This window comes from Brachyhypopomus gauderio, chromosome 2 (genome assembly GCF_052324685.1).
Source record: "Brachyhypopomus gauderio isolate BG-103 chromosome 2, BGAUD_0.2, whole genome shotgun sequence".
Classification (NCBI taxonomy): domain Eukaryota; kingdom Metazoa; phylum Chordata; class Actinopteri; order Gymnotiformes; family Hypopomidae; genus Brachyhypopomus; species Brachyhypopomus gauderio.
Genome location: NC_135212.1, coordinates 29587283 through 29594803, shown reverse-complemented (window position 1 = coordinate 29594803; position 7521 = coordinate 29587283). Strand labels below are relative to the sequence as shown.

General features: G+C 45.7%; 1 long non-coding RNA gene across 1 annotated transcript; it reads left to right on the top strand.

The window, feature by feature from the left end:
* Nucleotides 1-1228: 1228 nt before the first annotated feature.
* On the top strand, nucleotides 1229-4649 carry LOC143508841 (uncharacterized). Its single transcript, XR_013129510.1, has 7 exons — nucleotides 1229-1345; nucleotides 1765-1878; nucleotides 2622-2819; nucleotides 3638-3830; nucleotides 4122-4186; nucleotides 4281-4375; nucleotides 4544-4649. It is a non-coding gene; the product is annotated as an uncharacterized LOC143508841 (long non-coding RNA).
* The last annotated feature ends 2872 nt before the right edge of the window (nucleotides 4650-7521 follow it).

The following is a 7521-nucleotide window of genomic DNA, read 5'->3' as shown; positions in this document are numbered from 1 at the left end:
AATCCCTCGCTTCTCCTCTGTTCCCGTTCTCTCTTAGACCAGTTCTGTCCTTTCTTGTGGTCTCGTTTGTTAGTCTTGTGCCCTGTATTTAGCGTTTGTGTTTTCATTGTATGTTCCCTGTCCTTAGTATTTGTAGGTGGTTCGTTCCATCATTGTCTGTTTGGTTATACTGTTGTGTCTTAGTGTTTCTTGTATCTCGTTGCCCCTGTATCCATTGACTGCTCATGTGTTCGTTAGTTTGTATGTTCTCATGTGTTCATGTTCCCGGTTGTTTAGCTTACCTGTTGTTGTTGATGTCCTCTCCCCATTAGTTTGCATTGCTCCCTCTGCCTTCTGTGTCTTAGTCAGTTTTGTTACTCTCTTTCATTAAAAGCCCTAAATATCTGCACTTGCGTCATGCCTGCCCGTCGCAAACCTTACAGAATGACCGACCCCGAAAAAGTGACGCAGCAGGTAGAGTCGTCCCCGGAGTGTTTTAGTGTACACCGTAGCAGTAGTCGCAAACTTCTAAGAGAAATTGAGAACCTACAGTTGTGTTTAGATAAGGACTCTCGCGGTAACCCCATTTCCCTTCCTTCATTGGCCCGTTGCCCGGACACATACAATGGCCTATATACATCTGCAGACCATTTTATCCTCCAATGTAATTCTTACATTCGGTTGCTTACCTGCCCCGAACCACCTGAGAACGTATTGGTGTTATTTATGAGATCTCTCCTATACGACAAGGCACTCGAATGGGCGGATTTGATCTTAACGACCCGAGGAGAGGAAGCCTGGTCTGTGGAGGGGTTTGGAAACCTGATGCGCCTGGGTTTTGCGTCGGGTGTGCTCCAGTTCCGCTCACCCCAAGGGCCGGATTACAGTGCGGAGGTGTCCCCCACGAAGGGTTTGGAGAGAGGTTGTGCCCCAGTGCGACGGTTCCCCCTGTTTTATATATATCCCTAGTATTTTTTTTATGTAAAAAGTTGTTTATATTTTTGTTTTATGGGAAGTGACATTATGCCATAGATTAGCCTGTTTTTGAGAAACTGTAATGGCAGTATTTATTTTCTTAGCAACAAAGAATGTTTGCTTTGAATTATCTATACATTTATTTCTGTTTTTAAATTCATGTTTTAATTTATGCCAGTTTGTGGTGTTTCAGGATGGCTTGGGTTAGAGCAGTGTGGCAAGAGAAGAAAAGGCAAGAAGGAACAGTGCCAGACAGCTGGTTAGACACACAAAACATGTTACTGTACTGGCCAAATGCTACAAATGCAACAAGGTATCGGAATGACCGTCGCAAACCATCTGATGGTTGGAGAAATTTTCCCCTTCTAAAAGAGAAGATGAAATCTTGTAGGTACAGTTACATGTTAACAGGGCCTAAGTTTTACAAAAAATAACATTCTTTAGTCAGTTACAAAATTTGCCTCTACAGCCCACCTTAAATTATGTGGTAGTTACAAAAAACAATCTGAAACAACGAGGGTGTGAACTGTAAAATAAATAAATAAATAAATAAATAAACAAAACACAGGCACATGGCTAACGAAAACAAGAGAGACTAGAAAAAAACATGGGCAGGATTAGGGAACAGGGAGACTTGAAGGGAAAACCCAGAATGGAGGTGGGACAGGAGGGCATTCATGACAGGGGGAAAAAAGAATTTCAGCCCCTGTTTATGCCTGTTACATGCTTTGTCACAAGATAAACCTGCCATATCAGTGTTATGCATTAACAGACTTGTTGCTTTGCTGTTTGTTCTTATTTGTGACATAGATGACTTCAACGAATGTGACAATTGTGACTTCACAAGTAGTGCAGAAGTTGAAGAAAGTCCTATGGAAGCAAAGAGAAGAAGAAAAACTAAGACGTTTGAGGATTGTTTGACAGGTAGGTTTTTTTTGCATCCATCTATGCATACATGTATCTCTCGCTGTCTTATCTGTCATCCTCTACAACGGTATCTATCAATTTCTAGTAGTTATCTTCCTGATCTTTGCCTTATTTATTTGACATCTTAATTTTTTTTTTTCATTGTGAGCAGTGGTATTTCCTTCATCAATTGCATATAATCTTTTGCGTAATTTGTCTATTGAATTAGATCAGGGGTCACCAACCTTTTTCAAACTGGGAGCTACCTCTTGGATACCAATTATTGCGGAGGGCTACCAGTTTGATACATACGGCGTATTATAATTGTTGGGGGGGGGGGGGGGGGGGGGTGTGGCGGCAAGTACCACACGGCAACATTAACGAGTACATTATTTACATAGCCGGCTAGCTAGTAGCCACACAGCAACCGCGGACAATCTCTAATAGTAGCGAAAAATATAAATAAAAGATGCTTTTGAACAGGCCCGCGGGCGACTCATGATGTCCTTGCGGGCTACCTGGTGCCCGCGGGCACCATGTTGGTGACCCCTGAATTAGATTATGCTTCTGACAGTGAGGTAGAATTTGACAATGTTTATCAAGGAAATGGTCAACATCCCAAGAGTAATAAAGGTTAGCTTTTTTGTTGTCATAAGGGCATATAAATGAAAACAACAAAAAAATGTGACAGATTACATACATATTGCCTTTGTTTTTGTTTGACAATACATCAATTGAGACATAAGATTATTTGTTACCAGAGCTAGAACTCCCTGCTCCTCCAAGGAAACTGGAACCTCTTCAAGAGAGAAAATCTACACTATACTCCAAAAAGGCAAACTCGTCATCGTCATCATCAAGTTCTGGCTCTCCATTTACACCCATTAGGAGGAAACAGACTTCAAGTGAACAGGGTTCTCCTTCTTCCTCACCTCACCTTAGATCAAGGGTTTCTTCAGGTCTGTATCTTAAATTGAATTTTAGAAATATTTGGTCTTAAAGTGATTATCTGGGTTCATATACATAGAGTTGTATATGCAAGTGAGATGCGCAAACACAACACATTAATTTGAGATTCAGTGTTTGATTCCAGCCTCAGTTTGCTAATATGTGTAACAGTTTTGTTACTGTCACTACACAGTAGTTCCCCTCAGAGCTGTGCGTTTGCATTTAGTGGGTAAATACTGAAATTAATTACCAGTAAGCAAAAGAGCATTGGGTTGCTGCTCAGAGTACAGTATATACTTCATTTTGAAGAATGAGTATTGCTCTTACTACAAGGAAAAGGAAAATTGACTTTTATTTACCTGCAATGGTATTTTGTGTTAGAGAAATAAGTTATCCATAAATGAGTCCTAAAATGACCTGAAGTATTTGTCTGTTATTAAATTTCCTCTATGATTCTATTAGCTCCTCTGCAAATTCAGGAGCCCACCTCAGAAATGGAGACTAGATCATCTTGCCATGGAGGCCAGTCTCAGAAAAAAGAACAAAGAAGATCAAAATCACATTTTGTTCAGCAATCTACAGAAGCAATATGCTCTGTACAGCAGACTTCATCCATTTAATTTAAAATGTTAAATTAAGTACTATTTTAAAAATAAAATGTAAAAATAATACTCCAGTAAAGTACAGATACAGCATTTTAGTACTTAAGTACAGTAGCGAAGTAGTTCTACTTTGTTACTATAGATCTCTGCTGAGCACTGAATGGCAGCACAAGACTGTGCCTTGATAATATTTCAAATTTTGATAATTTTTTTTTTCAATGCATTAGAATTTCAGAGAAAAGTCATGGAGCTGCTTGTCGATATCCGTGAGGAAGTCCGCAATTTGAAGACACAGTCTGGAGTTGCACAAAGGTGCGAAGACTCAAAGATTCCTGCACAGGCTTCAACACTTGAACCTCCTTGACAGCCCTAAACCTCCTTGACAAATCTCTTGAATCCCTTGAGGAAAAGCAGAAACTGGTAAGACCATACTTACTGTAGTGTAAATGATTATAATATTTACTTACATTTATTTAGTGACGGACTTTTTTGGCAATTTGGGGGTCCATCAACATTAATATGCGAGAAATAAGTTAGCTAGTCAGGGGGCCCCTACAGTGGGCTGCAGAGGGAGGAGCCCAAGGCAATTGCCTAGCCACGCCTCTATGCAAAGATCGCCTCTGATTATAATGATTATTTCTATTGTTCATTGTTTGTCACTGTATGTTAATGGGGATATACTATTTTTGATTTTTATTCCTCTAATTTCAGATTAATGGCTTGTCCAAGGTGGGAGGAGTACACTTAAAAGACAATGTGAAGAGGGTTATGGAGAAGTAAGCTTTTATTTCATTGTCAATTAAATGTCAGTTACAGTACATAACAAAACCTGTTGACTTTTGAAGACATTCACCCTTTTTCTGTCCATAGGTTGATGACAAATGAGGTCATGGCCAATTTCAACATGAAGGGGGGGAAAGGCAAACAAGCCTTTACCAAGCTTCGTCTCTTCACTGTTGTCACAGGTGAAAAGCATATATCCTTTTCTTAGTATAAACATGCGGATACTAGAAAAACCCGATTACATGTTTTGTTATCTTGAAAAAAGGAAGCTGCTGGCATTCACATAATTATGCCTAAATTTAGCCAGCTGGACTAAGAATGTATTAAATGTGAATGGCCACCAACTATAGAGCCTGGGAGTCTCGGAGGAGGAAGAGGAGATGGAGGCGCTGCCACGGAGAGTGCCTCCATCTCCTGGGGTGCCCCCAGAGGCGCCTCGTGCTGCTGAGAGCGAGCGGCGTCAAGCAGACCCTCCGCCAGCGCCCAGGAAGAAGTCTGACGTGCCCAGAATGAGGCAAACGGGCGTGAGTTCTCCTGGAGCGCCAAGCAGCGCTGCACGCGCAGGAGGATCGGTCCCGAGGTCCAGGGGTACTCCGCCTCTGGTTCCACCTGCAGCCCTGGGAGGGATCGCGCCGCTGGCCGCGCTCCTACAAGCAGGGAGAGCGATCTCGTGGCTGCCCGTGCCTGTGTGTGTGTCAGTCCCGTTGTTTCTCCCAAATCCCCTTTTCCCTCTTGTCTTGTGCCTCTTGTGTTTCATGTGCCGGTGTGTGTGTTTGTGACTGTGCCCGTGTTCAATGTATTTTCCCCTGTCTTCCCAGGAAGGGTGTTCTAGAGTGGCTCGCAGCTGGTCCCACCATCAAGGGAGACGGCTCTCGGAGTCTTGTGGTCCCGGCGGCTCCGGACCTGCCCGTCGGTATAGGTTCGGGGCTTTCCAGCTGTGCGGGACGCTCCAGGAGTAGTGAGCCCCTGGTGGGGATTTCTGTCATGGTGACAGCTCCAGACCCCTCCTTGCGGGTGTCATTACATTGTCTGTGCGTAGTTATGTCCATCTTTGTAGTTCCGTGGGTGTGGGTTGTTTGTGAGCGTGTTCGTTAGTCTCACCTGTGCCTTGTCTCGTGATCACAGGGGAATGTGTTATTCACCTATTTAATGTGCGTTCACGCAATGTCTCATGCTCATCTTTGTCTGAAGATGTCAAATATTGTAACGACTGTTCGCCTTACTGCAAGTCCACATACTGTTATGAACAACATAAGAAACAGAAACGACTGTCTAATGCAAATGCGATGGCATCTTCATGCAATGTAACCAAGTATAGCAAAAAAAATATGGACGTCGTTATCATGTTAGTTTAACAAAGCCAAAACCCCACAAGTGTGTGTCAGGTCGTTGTGTTCATTGAGGTGAAGATTTAATATCAGACACCAAGCATGTGTGTTACTTAAAACCTAGCAAATTTAAAGAGCCCAGCGATTCTTACATATTTTTTTACTTTGAGACACGTTTTGAAAAAGGAAAGCACGAAGCAAATTTTGTCTGTGCTATTACATTTTATGGTACCGAATTCACAGCAGAAGGATCTGACTGCATAGACCGACTCATCAAAAAGTTTAGAAACCCCAAATATGGTGGGTACACATGGCTGGCTCACAATGCGGCCGTTTTTGACAATTTCCTATTATTGGAATATTTTTCTAGAGTGGGGATTGTTGTGAAAATCACTATGATGAGGTGTAGACTGATTTCCATGTATGATGATGCATATAAACAACATTACATTGTCACGTTGAGGACCCCGGCCCCTCCCTTTTGGGAGGACTCCTGCGTCTTCGGTGCTACGGAGTCCACCCCAGAGAGCGAATTCGGGGAGGACTCCGAGGAGGAGTCAGAGGAGGAGGAGGATTACCCTCCATCCATCTACTCCGCTCCCACCGTGGACTATGTTGGGGAGGGGGAGGAGGAAGAGGATTACCCTCCCTCCGTCTACACCGACACCACCGTAGACTACGGCGAAGAGGAGGAGGAGTCAGAGGAGGAGGACTACCTCCCTCCGCCTGTGGGTCTCTATCCCAAGGGCCAGGAGGGTGAGGAGGAGCGGGACCATTACCCTCCGTCGGAGGACGACAGGTCCACAGTGGAGTACGGAGTAGAGGTCTATTCCCCGTCTGTGGGCTCGGGAATACCCGAGAGCGACTCCTACATGGAGGACGAGGAGGAGAGCCTTTCCTCCTCCGTGAGAACCGTCAAAGAGAGGAGGACTCCTGGAGAGACCGCGTCCTCCAGATCTTCCAGGGCCAGCCCCATGGACTATTCCCGGGGTGAGAGTCCGGCTGAGTCCATGGAGGGGGTCCTGGAGGGCGAGGAGGAGCCAATGGACTATGAGGAGGAGCTCCCTCGCGCTGCGCCTGGTACGTCCGCCAGCCGCGCTGCGCCTGGTACGCCCGACAGCCACACTGCACCTGGCACGTCCTACAGCCGCGCTGCACCTGGCACGTCCGCCAGCCACGCTGCACCCGGCGGAGGGTTCGCAGCGAAGGCAGGAGGGGGACTGCCCAACGCAGCGCCAGCAGCTCCGGACCTCTCTCCCCTACTCGCTCTCCTCCTGGCGCGAAGCCTGGCGCCTATGTCATATGTGTGTGTACCAGTGTTTGTTAATCTTCCCATTTATGTACCAAACCCCCTCTTCCCGTTTGTGTCTATGTGCGTAAGCGTGCCTGTTTGTGTGTTTGTGACCGTGCCTGTGTCTAACGTTTTTTCCCCGGTCTTCCCAGGGAGGGTGTGCTAGGCAATTCGTGACGGACGCTTCGCCAGGGGCAGTCACCTCCCAGACGCAGGACTGAGCGCGTCGAATCCGCCCATCGTCGTGGGTTCGGGGCACTCGGTCCTGTTGGCACCCCGGGATGGGTAGTGCCCTTGGAGGGGGCGTCTGTCACGTTGAGGACCCCGGCCCCTCCCTTTTGGGCATGTGTCCACGTGTCCATGTGTCAACGTTGTCCACGTGCTTTGTCTGCGTCAGTGGATTCCCGTGGTTAGGGTTATGTCGAGTGATAATCAGTCTCACCTGTGAATCGTCTCGTAATCACATGGGGCTAATGTGGTTTGTCTATTTAATGTGCGCTCGCGCAGTGTCCTGTGCTTGTCGTTGTCTAATGTTTACACGTTGTGTGAAGGCTTCTTGTGTTTTTCGTGCGCTATATGCGCTTATCTGTAAATAAAAGCAACCGTGACGTCAGTCAGAAGGATTTCCATGTCTCATCCTTCGCCACAGCCCCAGCGTCACATACATAGACTCATATTCTTTCATTCCAATGCGCTTGGCTAAAACCAC